Genomic DNA, 16,827 nt, shown 5'->3' with positions numbered 1-16,827 from the left:
ACCAATTTATGGGCTTGGGCCTTTAGTTGGCCGGCCACCCCAATTGGGCCTCTTATTTGTAATAATTTTTTTTTTGGGCCAACCCGGTTGGTCACGAGTTGGGCCTAGCCCACTGACCTTTCGACCTTAAAACGTCCATATCTCCTTGTACCGACGTATCCTGGGAGCCCACGACCTATGGTTGGAAAGCTATTTCAATTATCTACAACTTTTATTTCTGGGCGTTTGCCCAAATTCCAAACTTATAATGCTGTTTTTGCCCCTCCAAGTCAGGTCATCTGAAAACGTTTTCTTAAAAATATTCGTTTGGAGGGCTTCCATTTTGATTTGGCCCCAGGGCCCTTCACGAGTTGTGTTTAACTTTACATATACGACTCATATAACTTGTCACATGTCCCAAAACAAATCTTGACGTGTGGGCCCCACCTCAGCTTACAATTAATTCGACGTTCGAAAATGCAGGATATAACACATTTGGCTTAACAGCTTCTTCCTTTGATGACCCAAATTTCCTGTCTCACTTCTGCTCCAGTCCTTGAGTTTTGATTTGAGAGCTTTTAATTTACAAGCCAGTACATAGTCAGGCATGCCTGAAAAAATGAAAGAGCTCCACCATTCTTGGACTCTGTCATTGAAAAACCAGTTGTTCCTAGCCACCAGTTCTCAAACTTGAAATAGTTTTTGCTCCTGTTCCACGTGCCCCCCTCTAAAGCTAGTGGAATGTGATCAGATGCTAATCTTTGTAGGGGAATCTGTTTTATATTACTAAAACTGTCATCCCACTCCTCAGAAATCAGGAACCTATCAATTCTGGAAGCTCTATCTTGATTATCCCCTTTGAACCATGTGTAGTTACCATCTTCTAATTGTAGATCAATTAAGTTCATGTCTTCAATGATATCAGAAAATTCCACCATACTCCTTGTTCTTCTCCTAAAACGAGTAGTTTAGGCCAGTAACAGCTTGTTTGGATGGTTGTTATACATCGTTACATAGTGTTTCGTATCATCTTCTATTGTATTGTTTTGATAACTATAAACGTTTGATAAATTGTATCGTTTTTCGTCGTCTCATAACACCACGTACCAGCAATATGAATAATTAACTCACAATATTAAAAAGAAAATGTTGGGCACGACTGGAATTATTATAAAAAATAAAAAAAAATGGGGTAAAGGGTAAAATAGGATTATTAAATATAATAAGGTCAAAATGAAAAGCGGGAAAAAAGGTAATAACGCGACCACACCAAATAGGCCGTTACATAAATGGCACTTTTGATCGTTACATTACAATGAATTTAACAATACGATACAGTAAAACTCAAGTAACCATCAAAACAGATATTGTATTTAAAGTAATAATTTGACACAATAAAATAGGTAACAACCATCCAAACAAGCTGTAAGGAATGTATTAAGGCAGCCTGGTGCACAAAGCATCACGCGTTAGCAGGGTCCGATGAAGGGCCGCACCCCTTTCCCAAGGGGTGTGATGTACACAGCCTACCCTAATGCAAGGAATGTATGATTTGTTCAAAGTAATTATGTTGAAGTCTAACAAGTCTAGAGCAGAGTTTTTACCAGCTGTGACAAAGTAACTGCCCCTCCTTCACTATATTCACCGCAGGGGCTACTTTCTATTGTCTGTCCAAAGAAAGTTTGCCAAAATTACTATATACGCATTGTTTCGACGAAACTCAAGATGCAAGTACGATCAAAATAGCATAACTAATCACGGATTTATAGTTCATTGGTAAAAACATAAAATACCAGCGTAAATATTGTATGACTTCTGCTACTGAGTAGATTGAAGTTTGTGGAACCAACATGCCTATGCTCTGCAAGAAGAAAACGAATTTTCATAAAACTTAAAACATTAATATATAACTGTAAACTCTAACGAAGGGCATAAAAGAGATATGACCAAGGCAACAAGGAGGATCAGGAGCCCTTTATTGTTGTGTTTATATGTTTGGTGTAATTAAGTGTTCCTTTATGTATAGGTCGTAAAACTTGGCACAATCTTGGTGCAATTAATAAAAAGACTTTTAACAGTTAAAATCACTGTAAAGTTAAAAATAAAAGAAAGAAGATAAATACAGCCTATCCAAGAATTGACCCGTCAAGATAAAAACAATATATGTCTGTGCATTATAGGTCGCATTTTTTTTTTTTGACAAGATAACAGAAATAGGTCGTAGTTTCAAACTCTAAGCTTCTGAACTAACATATCCTTGCCCTTCTGGCAGGAAGAATTCAAAAAGGCAGTCATTCTACTCGTATTCTCCACTTATTATGCCTTTCTGAGTTATCATCATATGCCATCATCCCATTATGCCTTTATGTTGTCATCGTCAATTGTTTCTATTCCTGAGTCGTCTATGGGATGTGATTGACCCGTAGCGCATAAGATGAAGGAAGCGAAATTGAGATGGTTCGGATATGTGAAGAGGAGGTGTGAGAGGTTGGCTATAACAAGAGTTAGGAAAGGTAGAGGTAGACAGAAGAAGAACTGGGGGAGGTGATTAGACAAGACATGATACAACTCAGCTTACTCAGGATATGACCCTATAGAAGGTTAGTAGGTAGCCGAGTATTCTCCTTATTAGTAGTATTAGTAGCAATTGCATAGATTCTTTTTTGTTGCTTCATTTGCTTTTTATCTTACTATTTTATTGTCATATTTTTTCTTGATACCATGCTTCAAATCCTTTTCTTTTTATTTGAGTTGAGGGTCTATTGGAAACAACCTTTCTACCCCACAAAGGTAGGGATAAGGTCAGCATACATCCTACCTCTCTAGACCCCACTTGTGGGCCTATACTGGGTATGTTGTTGTTGTTGTTTTGTACCCTCTACTGATACTTGAAAACTCATTCGTGTCCCTCCAACTAAATCTACTTTTGGTTGTCAGTAGGTCTTAAAAGTAAAGGTTAGTCTTGATAGTCAAAGTGATTGCCTCAACACATGTTAGGTTGCGAAAGGTTACATATAGATTTTTTAACTTGACTATGGTCATAATACCTTCTCCCTACACCTAAGAATTGCTTTCATCCGCCTTTTTCTGTTCATGGTGTTGTTCATGATTGGCCGCTTTATCAGCTGGTATCAAGAATGTACTTTTTCCAAGGGAATCTAGAAGATACGATATATATATATATATATATATATATATATATATATATATATATATATATATATATATATATATATATATATATATATATATATATATATATATGGAACAACCACCGTATTTTTTTGCTCAGGGAGAGTCCTTTGATTTGGTGTGTCGAGTTACATCAATCACTATATTATCTGAAGTAGTCCCCTTGCTAATATCAACATAAACATTTAAGAGGTTGGCGTGAGTCACCCTAATGTTGATCATGTATTTGGTGGTTTATTGATCACATGTAATGATCAAGTGGCAATTACTAAGTTAAAGCACCATCTCTTTTAACATTTTTCTATCAAGAATCTAGGTAAGTTGAAGTACTTCGTAGGTATTGAGATCGATCAATTGCCATTTCATAGGGAGCATGCTCTTAAAATTCTAGAAGAAACAAGATGACAAATTGTAAGGCTATTGACTCTTCTACGAATCTAAATGGTAAGTTCCTACCAAGTCTGGGAGCTGTTTAGAGATCCTCAACGATATAGAACGTTGTTTAGCAAGTTGAATACTCAATATTACTCTCCTGATATTGCCTTCTTGATAAGCGTTGTAAGTTGATTCATGGAATTCCCAATGATATTAATTGGGATGTAATAATTCGTATTCTTTGATATATAAAACCTGCTTCAGAGAGAGATAATCAAGCAAAGATCAAAGGAAATAAGCAGAATTTTGGGTATAAAGATGCATATAGGCCGGATTACCCTCTGGTAGATGTCTACTTCTAGTTTTTTGTTGGACACAATTTAGGGCTTTTGGAAGAGGATGAAACAATCTAATGCATAAGCAGAATCTCATGCTATGGTAGTGGTGGATCAAGCAACTGCTCGAAAAACCGAAGTTCGGAGAGATTAATCAGATGAAGCTTGTATATGATAATCAAACTGCACTTTCATATTGCATCTAGATTGATCTTTTGTGACAAAACAAGCAAATCAAAGTTAATTGTCAATTTATCAGAGAAAAAAAGATATTCTCAGGAAGGCCCAAGCGCTTTGCTCTAGTGGCGTGACACGTGATGCATGAATCAGGAACACAAAAATATGGTATTTCAGTTGAGAATTCCAGAGGAAGGGGCCCATCAGCCACCGAACCGTGCGCCACTAGACCTTGGAGATTTCTCGATTATAAAAAGAAAAATAACTCTCAGAAAGTATCATCATAAGGTTTATAAATTCGAATAATCAACTTGCAAATATATTCACCAAGACACTTCCCGGTCTCCGAACTAGTTATATGTGTCGCAAGCTTGGTAATTACGATTTGTATCCACCAATTTGATAGTAGGAACATATTGTAAATATACTGGATATCAATTAGGATCAGTAAAATTAACTAGGAAGACTATTTAATCTTGATGCTCTGATAACAACAAGGTTAGGGAGATCCCAAATTTAGAACTGAATATTAGAAGTGCAGAAGAAAAAATAAAAAATAAGAATCTGAAAACTACAAAATAAAAATATGGGAAATTTGAAGGAACAATCTAAGAATTTCCAAGACCGTAAGTTATAAAGTCTTGACAGGAACCAAGTAACAAGAACAACAACAATAACATACCCAGTTGGATCCCACAACGTGAGGTCTGGGGAGAGTAAAGTGTACGCAGACCTTGCCCCCACCTTGGAAGGTAGGGAGGCTGTTTCCGAAAGACCCTCGACTCAAAAGAAAACAAGGAAAACAAGGGAAACAAGGGAAAAGAGTCAGATACGGACAAGCAAATCAAAACCATGTGAAAATGAAAAATAGCAAAAGCAACGAAGTCATGATAAAATAACAAAGATAGACAAGACCAACACATAGAAGCAGGATAAAAATACTCCTAATACGAGAAAGGAAACCTCGCGGCCCCCCACTAGCCCTCTACCCTCATACTCGACCTCCACCCACCCCTTCCTATCACCGGTCATGTCCTCGGTAAGCTGGAGTAACGCCATGTCCTGCCGAATCACCTCTCCCCAGGCCTTCTTTGGCCTACCCCGCCCTCTTTTCAGGCCCACCACAACCATCCTCTCACACCTCCTCACTGGCGCATCAGCGCAACTCCGCTGCACGTGGCCGAACCACCTCAACCTCCCTTCCCGCATCTTATCCACCACAGGGGCCACACCCACCTTTTCCCGAATCACTTCATTCCGAATCCTATCTCTCCTGGTATGCCCGCACATCCATCTCGGCATCCGCATCTCAGCTACCTTCATCTTCTGGACATGCGCTTTCTTAACTGGTCAGCATTCCGTCCCATACAACATAGCCGGTCTAACCACCGCTTTGTAGAACTTTCCCTTTAGAATAGGCGGTACCTTCTTATCACACAACACCCCCGATGCGAGCTTCCATTTCATCCATCCCGCTCCAATACGATGTGTGACATCGTCGTCAATCTCGCCAGTCCCTTGGATGATCGACCCCAGATACTTGAAACTTTATTTCTTTGGGATGACCTGAGTATCCAGCTACACGTCCTCATCCTCTACTTGACTCCCATAACTAAACTTGCACTCTAAGTACTCTTTCTTAGTCATGCTCAACTTGAAACCCTTCGACTCCAGAGTCTGTCGCCAAACCTCCAGTCTCGCGTATAGATAAGAGAAATCTAACGCCTTTACCTAAGATAACGAATCAAACAATAGATTCGGATCTCGACCGCTTTGTGAGTAACATAAGATAATCATAGGTGGTGTGGAAACAATATTTTGAAACTCACTTTTCCTAACATGTATTGGATTTCTTGCCAAAAAAAGATGTCGATTTTACAATCATGGAGTTTACAAGGGGGAGAAAGGTTTTGGGATTTGAGGTTTAGAAGAAACTTGCGAGACTGGGAAGTTGGAGAATTTCAAAACCAACTTTAAGGGTATTTTTTATGAAGTAAGAATATTATTAACAAAAAGAAGAGGAGATCCTAGATCTTTAAGGGTAAGAAACAATCAATTTTTCTTACTCCTTTGGTCTTGTTTTAAAAAATCCTTTCCTTGTTATCCGAGTCTTGTTTCAACTAAATCCTAATTCTTTCTAGGATTCATCCTTCACTTTCTTTAGTGTCCCAAAATTCTTTATTTTACTATTAAGAGCTTGATATGAGTGGGGTTTAATTATAGATCCACAAAGTAATTTCCCAAAGGTTATTTGAGGGGAAAAAAATAAGATTTGGTGAGAATAATTGAGGGAAAAAGCCAAAATTTGAGTGATACACCATTACAGGTTTTTTCTTTTATAAATGAAGATGGTCTTTGACAGGTGCAAGAATATATGATTACGAAGGATTGGCCAAATGGGGTAGTAGTCATATGGTACTACCAAAATTGCACATGTATGCTAGTGAAGAAACTGACCTCCAATGGGAATATTATATGAAGCATATATTTGCTTGTAACAATTATTGAGAGATAGAGATATTGGAGTTTGCCACAATGGCCTTGTCCAAGAAATTACAGAAGCTAGTGAATGATTATAATAACCCCCATTAGGTGAGATTTAATCAACTACTTTTGACTTGGGGCAATTTAAAAGAGGAATTGAGGCGTATTCATTCTATAACACAGTGTCAAGATGAAGTTAACTCCAAAAGTAATCATCCTACTCTTTCTCATAAGATTGTGAAGTATGTAATCTTCCAAGAGGGGAGTCAAGTTGCGAAAAAGATAGTGACTCTTCCTCATGTGTAACTTCTGTGTGTAGAAGTTCCTCCTTGTTACATCCGGCATTTTTGCATATTCAAAAAAAAATTCGAGATAACTTGACTTGTAATGAATACGACCATATCTGAACCTTACTTGGTATGAATGTGTCGGCTATGAATACATTGGTGTAGAATTACGAAAGGAGGCCAAGGGCAAAATTAGAATTTTGGGAATTAGTTTCGGAAATTGCAAAACAAGAATTTAGCCATTTGGACTCAAAAAAAAAAATAAGAAAATGAGGCCCAAAATGGGAGGCCCAACCGGCCATATATGGCCCAAGCCACAAAGGCTTATTTATTTTCCATAAGATAATTAAATAGAGGGATTATGTGTCATTTTCATTCAAGAAACTTCAAGAAAAAGGAAAAGAAGAGTGGAGAGCAAAACAAAGGGGCAAGGTTCGGCCAAAGAGAAAGAGAAAGAGAAAAAGAAAAAAAAAAATTCTTGGAGCTTGATTTTTGGTTCAAAAATCCATCCCTTTTGGAATTTCTACTAAGCTCAAGATTCTCTTCAAGGTGATATAATTATTTTGGAAAGAAACTACCATTTGTGACAAGTGGAAGAGTTGAGAAAAGGTAAGAATTTTTACTATTTTTAAACTATGGAATATATGTATATATGTTGTAGTGTGTGGGAATGAATGAAAAGTATGAAAATTTTGTGTGTTAAGGGTGTATGTACATTGGCCGTGTATATGTATATGATTGCATGTTTATGGTGACTTGAATTTAAGTTATAATCTAGTTGTGGTGATGGTAGAAATTGTATTGAAAGTGAAAGTTGAATGAATTAGTGGAAGTTGGAAAAAAATAGGTTATGGCCGTGTGATACTATGGTGATGATGGAATGTGAATTAAATTCCGTTAGTATGTTAATTGTGTTATTGTGAAATGAATGAAAGAAAAATGGCTCTTGTTGGTATGGAAAAATGGTTGTTAAGTTGTTGTAGGGAAACATGCAAGTTCATTGTAACTTATGTAAATATAGAAATGAAAGTATTAAGAGGCAAATTATGATTATCATTGATGAAGTTGGAAGATAGAAATATGTCATGAATATGTTTGCTTGCTAAAAGATTGGAAGTTGTGGGTGAGTTATGCCTTTGGTAGGAAACTTGTATATGGTGTATACCCTATGTATATCTTGTGAAAATGGTATGATATGCCTCCGACGTATGTTGTAATGGCCTTGATAAGTGATGAATATGAAAATGGTAAGATTGGTTTGAAAGTGTAAGGTCGGAATGGAAGATGTTATGTTATGCCGGAAAGATGGCTAGTTATGCCATATAATGTGTCTTGTAATGCTTGTTGTTGTTATTGATGTTGTTTCTGGGTTGCTGTGTTGATAAATTAAGCCGAGCTAAGTCTCGGGGATGTTATATATATAGGGGAAATGCTGCCGAAATTTCGGTAGGCAAGTATGTAACAAGTTTGGATTATTGAAAAGCTTGAATTTGACTTTTGGCAAACTTGACCATTTGTAGATTTTGGACGAAATTGGAAGTGAAGCTAAGCGAGCATAAGGCACAATTGAGGTATGTAAAGCCTACCCCTTTATTCTTAGGCATGTTCTGAATGTAATAGGCTCAGCCACGAGCCTTGAATACGACTCCGTTCCTCGGAATTCGAGATGGAAATCCGCTCCAATTCCTTCAGTACGATTGAAACCATTTCCTTATAAAATGCCTTTAAAGTGAACTTTTGTACGAAACTTTCCTAAACGGAGTCGGAATACTTCCAAATGATTATGGATGACCTCATAAGGTCTATCATCAGTAATTTACGTATGTCGCCTCGGGTTGGTCCGAGGTGGGCCCACGGAGCCCCGATACCTCTTGTATGACCTAAATTGCCTTATTCCTGTCCGTTTTTCAAAAGTAACATCTGAACTATTATTCTGATCATGACATGACTATTTTTATATAAATCCTACGAAATGGTTTTGATATCTGGAAATCTGATTTCGGTGATAATTTGTCGTGCCTTCCCAAGTAGGATATAGGGGCGTATTATGAACGCTATCCGAATACTCTAATTTGACTCGCCATATGGCCTAACTCAATTTGATTGGGTTTGTATAATGATCTGTATGTATGTGGTTTCTCATTAATCAGTTCGTGCATGTGCTATGATTCCTTTCACCGGATCCCGGGCCGGTTTATAACGTGCGGATGGGCCGCCGAGTCCCTTGTCAGGGGCCGGGTCCCATGTATGAATTCCGAAGTATGATGTGTCCGGTTCCGGGGTACTGTGGTATATGTCCGTCCCCGGTTACTGTGTATATGTTACGAAGTATGATGTGTCCGGTTTCCCGGCGTGTGATCTGTCCCCGGGGTTACCGTGGTTATGATATGATGTGGTATGTGACAGAGATGTTCGAAGATATGAAATCTTCTAAAATATGATATGTTGTGGCGCCAAAGGCAGGAGTGGCGACCACGTTCCTGTGCCCTATTATGATTCTGTCTGTCTGATTGGACTCTGATTCTGTCTGTCCGTATGAATTCTGATTCTGTCAGTCCGTATGGATTCTGATTCTGTCTGTTTGATTGGATTCTGATTCGGTCTGTCCGTATGGATTCTGATTCTGTCTGTTCGTATGGATTATTATTTTGTCTGTCCGTATAGATTACGATTCCGTTTGTCCGTATGGATTGTGATTCTGCCCGTCCGTCTGGACCATAATTCTGTCCGTCCGTTTGATTTATGGTTCTGTCCGTTATATTTCTGTGCTTCTGGTTCATGCTATGATTATGTTTGTTAGGTTTCTGCTTTACATACTCGGTACATTTTTCGTACTGACCCTCGGTTCTTCGGGGGCTGCGTTACATGCCCGCAGGTACAGACGCACCCGGTGACACGCCGCCAGTCTAGGGTTCTGATTCTGCTGTGTTTGGAGAGCTCCTTTGATCCGGAGCGTGTACTCTTGGTATATATCTTTTGACATTTGTATATTCTGTACGTATGGTAACTCTGGGTACGGCGGGGCCCTGTCCCGTCATATGATTCTGTATGTCTGTTAGAGGCCTGTAGATATGTATGTGGGTTACGGGTTACATCTGTTCAGGTAGGTGCGTACGATTTTGTGACTCTGTCTGTTATGTTAGCCTCATCGGCTTATGCAAAAGTTTCAGTATGCATATGTATATATATTTTCGCGCGCGCCGTATCTGTATTGGCTTGAATCTGTAAACACCTATTTGAAATGTTCTGTCTGGTACGCCAATTCTGTCAGGTAGGTACGTATGGGTACACAGTTAGGGTGCCAGTCGCGGCCCACGGGGTTGGGTCGTGACAGAAGTGGTATCAGAGCGGTTAGTCCTCGGTATGTCTACAGGCCGTGTCTAGTAGAGTCTTTTTTATCGGTGTGTTGTGCACCACATCTATAAACAGGAGGCTACAGGGCATCTAGGATGTTACCCTTCTTTGGATCTTAGATCGTGCGATAAAGCTGTATGGTTAGGATGTTGCTTCCCTACGAATTGTTGTATCTACAACGAGGCTCCAAAAAGAGCATCAGTGTCAGTATTTGGAGAGAATGTTTCTGACCCTCTTCCTGCAGGCGATTGTAGATTGACAATAATGAAGAGGACTGCTTCTGATAATGGGGATGGGGGTGCTAAGAAGGCCCCTAGGATATCACCAGGACCGAGTAGGCAGATCCCCAGCTACTCGATTGAGACAGACCCTTCGGAGGATCCAGAGACAATTCCTCCAGAGTTTCTGATCCCCAGAGCAGAGGATCCCAGAGAAGATAGTTATGATACTGACCCTTCGGAGGACCCGGCGACGATACCTCTAGAGCTTCTTACTCCCAGGGAGGAGGATGGCCATGATGCGGATCCTCTCGAGCATTCCTCTGGGACGCCGGAGGAGGAGGTTTCCGCGGATGTGCCAGTAGCTCATGTGATAGAGCACTATGTTAGACAGGCTTCCCCGGAGAGTGTTACGCCCTACTCCAGTCCGTTGTCCTGGCCATCAGTGAACCAGGAATTGCCGGGCTACCTATACTCCTCTGATTCGGACGCAGGTAATAGCGGGGGCCAGGCGAGTGGGGGCCAGACAGAAGACGATGATGATGGACACAGTTCCCACGGCAGCTCCCCAGGTTAGACCCGAGATTGATCATTTATGAGTACATAAGTTTCCTAGAATTTCCGATGTGTGTATGATATCTGTAAAATATTATTCGACGACGACGACGAAAAGTTTAAAAGGATTAAAGACCTAGTGGTTAAAAGCAAGGGTGACTGAGATGTCCCCACTATCAGTGTGAATCTAGAAACCCCAGATGAAGGTGAATATTGAAGATTCAGAAAGACAACATGGTAATTGTATGGTATAGCCCGGGGTGGGACCCACTACGAGAATTTTTTGAAAATTTATTAAGACCCCGATCTGCCCTAAATTATGTAACAAAGGTCGTGCGGGGCTGTCGACGAAATTATACCAGCCCTAACGCGTCAAAATGCATGAAAGTTTCGAGGTTAAGCGTGCTAAGGCCAGGGCAATTCTGGGATGGGTGACCCCCTGGGAAGTAATACAAAATTTTTCACAAGTGTAAGTATGATATATATAAATGGAAATTTGGGGTAACATAAAGGAAAAGAGAATGTGTGGAGTAACTAGTGCCCTTACAGGAGTCGCGCAGACCGGTGCGGACTAAATGGGCGAAAAGAAGAAGCGCAATACCGCTCGAGGAATTGAGCGAATTTGAATAACGGTCGGAGACGTTCGCAAGTAGGATATTAGTAAATGTATATGTATGTGTGTATTTGTATGTGTATGATTTTCGTCTGGTGCCCATATGGATCAAGAGCCGAGCCCCGGCGACTAATGTTGTGATAGACGAAAGGTTTTACTAAACCGAATACATGAAACGAAGCGGAGACGAGGATACGAATGTCGTCAAAAATATATATAATAGATAAACTCCGGTTACGTTACCACTTAGTCTAGTGCGACGATATTTGGAAAAGAAAATGAGTATGGATAGTAGGAAAGATGAAGGATAAGAAATGTCAATAAGCAGAATCTTTGAAAGAGTCGATAAGCGACACGTAAGACGATTTGTATGACAATTTGACGAACAAGTTTATGAATGAGTGAACAGGTTTCGAAGAGATAATCCGTGGTATAATTGTCGGGGTAAATAATGAAATGTCGACAAAGGGAAATTTTCGTAAATCACTGGAGCCTTAATAGGAGTGGTCTGATTCTAATCAAAACTCTACCTGTTATACTTCTGCACCTCTGACTTTGATAAGGTTCTGCCTAATACGCCCCTGTACTTCTGAGTCCAATTACATTTCTGTCTGATATGCCTTTGTACGATTGACTCTGGATACGAATCTGTCCGATATATCTCTGTACGTCTAATTCTGATCGCGGAACTGTCTGACATACTCCCATACACCTGACCTTGATCACGAATCTGTCCGCCATAGTTTAGTACGTTTGCCTCCGATTACGAATCTGTCCGATATGCTTCTATGCGTCCGATCCCAGTTATGAATCTGTTTGGTATGACGTGGGATTATGATAATGTGGTAAGGAACCGAGGGGTGTGACAAGAAGTGATATTAATTATAATGTTTGAAAAGCTTTGAAGGAAGGGAAGAAGAGACATAACGTCCGTGAAAGAGCGAAAAGCATTCATCGGTTACTAGAATATAGTTCATGGCCCAGTGACCCTGTGGGATATGAGAAAATACGTTATGAAAGCATATGAGTCGGTAATGTGAAGAATTATTCCATCATATTGGTAAAGAATCCATATCGGGAAGTCAACGAAGGATAATTTTAAAAAGAACCCTCCCGAAGTAGTATGACGCCCCATGAGGTCAATTTAACATTCCAGGACGAATGTTTTAAAGGGGGGGAGGATGTTACATCCGGCATTTTTGCATATTCAAAAAAACATTCGAGATAACTTGACTTGTAATGAATACGGCCATATTTGAACCTTACTTGGTATGAATGTGTCGGCTATGAATACATTGGTGTAGAATTACGAAAGGAGGCCAAGGGCAAAATTAGAATTTTGGGAATTAGTTTCGAAAATTGCAAAACAAGAATTTAGCCATTTGGACTCAAAAAAAAATAAAAAAATGAGGCCCAAAATGGGAGGCCCAACTGGCCATATATGGCCCAAGCTACAAAGGCTTATTTATTTTCCATAAGATAATTAAATAGAGGGATTATGTGTCATTTTCATTCAAGAAACTTCAAGAAAAAGGAAAAGAAGAGTGGAGAGCAAAACAAAGGGGCAAGGTTCGGCCAAAGAGAAAGAGAAAGAGAAAAAGAAAAAAAAAATATTCTTGGAGCTTGATTCTTGGTTCAAAAATCCATCCCTTTTGGAATTTCTACTAAGCTCAAGATTCTCTTCAAGGTGATATAATTATTTTGGCAAGAAACTACCATTTGTGACAAGTGGAAGAGTTGAGAAAAGGTAAGAATTTTTACTATTTTTAAACCATGGAATATATGTATATATGTTGTAGTGTGTGGGAATGAATGAAAAGTATGAAAATTTTGTGTGTTAAGGGTGTATGTACATTGGCCGTGTATATGTAAATGATTGCATGTTTATGGTGACTTGAATTTAAGTTATAATCTAGTTGTGGTGATGGTAGAAATTGTATTGAAAGTGAAAGTTGAATGAATTAGTGGAAGTTGGAAAAAAATAGGTTATGGCCGTGTGATACTATGGTGATGATGGAATGTGAATTAAATTCCGTTAGTATGTTAATTGTGTTATTGTGAAATGAATGAAAGAAAAATGGCTCTTGTTGGTATGGAAAAATGGTTGTTAAGTTGTTGTAGGAAAACATGCAAGTTCATTGTAACTTATGTAAATATAGAAATGAAAGTATTAAGAGGCAAATTATGATTATCATTGATGAAGTTGGAAGATAGAAATATGTCATGAATATGTTTGCTAAAAGATTGGAAGTTGTGGGTGAATTATGCCTTTGGTAGGAAACTTGTATATGGTGTATACCCTATGTATATCTTGTGAAAATGGTATGATATGCCTCCGACGTATGTTGTAATGGCCTTGATAAGTGATGAATATGAAAATGGTAAGATTGGTTTGAAAGTGTAAGATCGGAATGGAAGATGTTATGTTATGCCGGAAAGATGGCTAGTTATGCCATATTATGTGTCTTGTAATGCTTGTTGTTGTTATTGATGTTGTTTCTGGGTTGCTGTGTTGATAAATTAAGCCGAGCTAAGTCTCGGGGATGTTATATATATAGGGGAAATGCTGCCGAAATTTCGGTAGGCAAGTATGTAACAAGTTTGGATTATTGAAAAGCTTGAATTTGACTTTTGGCAAACTTGACCATTTGTAGATTTTGGACGAAATTGGAAGTGAAGCTAAGCGAGCATAAGGCGCAATTGAGGTATGTAAAGCCTACCCCTTTATTCTTAGGCATGTTCTGAATGTAATAGGCTCAGCCACGAGCCTTGAATACGACTCCGTTCCTCGGAATTCGAGATGGAAATCCGCTCCAATTCCTTCAGTACGATTGAAACCATTTCCTTATAAAATGCCTTTAAAGTGAACTTTTGTACGAAACTTTCCTAAACGGAGTCGGAATACTTCCAAATGATTATGGATGACCTCATAAGGTCTATCATCAGTAATTTACGTATGTCGCCTCGGGTTGGTCCGAGGTGGGCCCATGGAGCCTCGATACCTCTTGTATGACCTAAATTGCCTTATTCCTGTCCGTTTTTCAAAAGTAACATCTGAACTATTATTCTGATCATGACATGACTATTTTTATATAAATCCTACGAAATGGTTTTGATATCTGGAAATCTAATTTCGGTGATAATTTGTCGTGCCTTCCCAAGTAGGATATAGGCGCGTATTATGAACGTTATCCGAATACTCTAATTTGACTCGCCATATGGCCTAACTCAATTTGATTGGGTTTGTATAATGATCTGTATGTATGTGGTTTCTCATTAATCAGTTCGTGCATGTGCTATGATTTCTTTCACCGGATCCCGGGCCGGTTTATATCGTGCGGATGGCCCGCCGAGTCCCTTGTCAGGGGCCGGGTCCCATGTATGAATTCCGAAGTATGATGTGTCCGGTTCCGGGGTACTGTGGTATATGTCCGTCCCCGGTTACCGTGTATATGTTACGAAGTATGATGTGTCCGGTTTCCCGGCGTGTGATCTGTCCCCGGGGTTACCGTGGTTATGATATGATGTGGTATGTGACAGAGATGTTCGAAGATATGAAATCTTCTAAAATATGATATGTTGTGGCGCCAAAGGCAGGAGTGGCGACCACGTTCCTGTGCCCTATTATGATTCTGTCTGTCTGATTGGACTCTGATTCTGCCTGTCCGTATGAATTCTGATTCTGTCAGTCCGTATGGATTCTGATTCTGTCTGTCTGATTGGATTCTGATTCGGTCTGTCCGTATGGATTCTGATTCTGTCTGTCCGTATGGATTATTATTTTGTCTGTCCGTATAGATTACGATTCCGTTTGTCCGTATGGATTGTGATTCTGCCCGTTCGTCTGGACCATAATTCTGTCCGTCCGTTTGATTTATGGTTCTGTCCGTTATATTTCTGTGCTTCTGGTTCATGCTATGATTATGTTTGTTAGGTTTCTGCTTTACATACTCGGTACATTTTTCGTACTGACCCCCGGTTCTTCGGGGGCTGCGTTACATGCCCGCAGGTAGAGACGCACCCGGTGACACGCCGCCAGTCTAGGGTTCTGATTCTGCTGTGTTTGGAGAGCTCCTTTGATCCGGAGCGTGTACTCTTGGTATATATCTTTTGACATTTGTATATTCTGTACGTATGGTAACTCTGGGTACGGCGGGGCCCTGTCCCGTCATATGATTCTGTATGTCTGTTAGAGGCCTGTAGATATGTATGTGGGTTATGGTATATATGTTGTAGTGTGTGGGAATGAATGAAAAGTATGAAAATTTTGTGTGTTAAGGGTGTATGTACATTGGCCGTGTATATGTAAATGATTGCATGTTTATGGTGACTTGAATTTAAGTTATAATCTAGTTGTGGTGATGGTAGAAATTGTATTGAAAGTGAAAGTTGAATGAATTAGTGGAAGTTGGAAAAAAATAGGTTATGGCCGTGTGATACTATGGTGATGATGGAATGTGAATTAAATTCCGTTAGTATGTTAATTGTGTTATTGTGAAATGAATGAAAGAAAAATGGCTCTTGTTGGTATGGAAAAATGGTTGTTAAGTTGTTGTAGGAAAACATGCAAGTTCATTGTAACTTATGTAAATATAGAAATGAAAGTATTAAGAGGCAAATTATGATTATCATTGATGAAGTTGGAAGATAGAAATATGTCATGAATATGTTTGCTAAAAGATTGGAAGTTGTGGGTGAATTATGCCTTTGGTAGGAAACTTGTATATGGTGTATACCCTATGTATATCTTGTGAAAATGGTATGATATGCCTCCGACGTATGTTGTAATGGCCTTGATAAGTGATGAATATGAAAATGGTAAGATTGGTTTGAAAGTGTAAGATCGGAATGGAAGATGTTATGTTATGCCGGAAAGATGGCTAGTTATGCCATATTATGTGTCTTGTAATGCTTGTTGTTGTTATTGATGTTGTTTCTGGGTTGCTGTGTTGATAAATTAAGCCGAGCTAAGTCTCGGGGATGTTATATATATAGGGGAAATGCTGCCGAAATTTCGGTAGGCAAGTATGTAACAAGTTTGGATTATTGAAAAGCTTGAATTTGACTTTTGGCAAACTTGACCATTTGTAGATTTTGGACGAAATTGGAAGTGAAGCTAAGCGAGCATAAGGCGCAATTGAGGTATGTAAAGCCTACCCCTTTATTCTTAGGCATGTTCTGAATGTAATAGGCTCAGCCACGAGCCTTGAATACGACTCCGTTCCTCGGAATTCGAGATGGAAATCCGCTCCAATTCC

At 39.4% G+C, this 16,827-nt stretch overlaps 1 long non-coding RNA gene across 1 annotated transcript in view; it reads right to left on the bottom strand.

The window, feature by feature from the left end:
• Positions 1-478: 478 nt before the first annotated feature.
• Positions 479-16,827, bottom strand: part of LOC132645447 (uncharacterized) — a 41,253-nt gene continuing 24,904 nt past the window's right edge. The window contains exons 3-4 of the long non-coding RNA XR_009584109.1: positions 1,773-1,840; positions 479-1,646 (exon numbers count right to left, since the gene is read on the bottom strand). This is a non-coding gene — a long non-coding RNA (uncharacterized LOC132645447). The remainder of the gene's footprint in view (positions 1,647-1,772; positions 1,841-16,827) is intronic.

The sequence above is a fragment of the Lycium barbarum genome, chromosome 1 (assembly GCF_019175385.1).
Source record: "Lycium barbarum isolate Lr01 chromosome 1, ASM1917538v2, whole genome shotgun sequence".
NCBI lineage: Eukaryota > Viridiplantae > Streptophyta > Magnoliopsida > Solanales > Solanaceae > Lycium > Lycium barbarum.
Note: the sequence above shows the minus strand (reverse complement) of the source record. Positions and strands in the feature narration are given on the sequence as shown.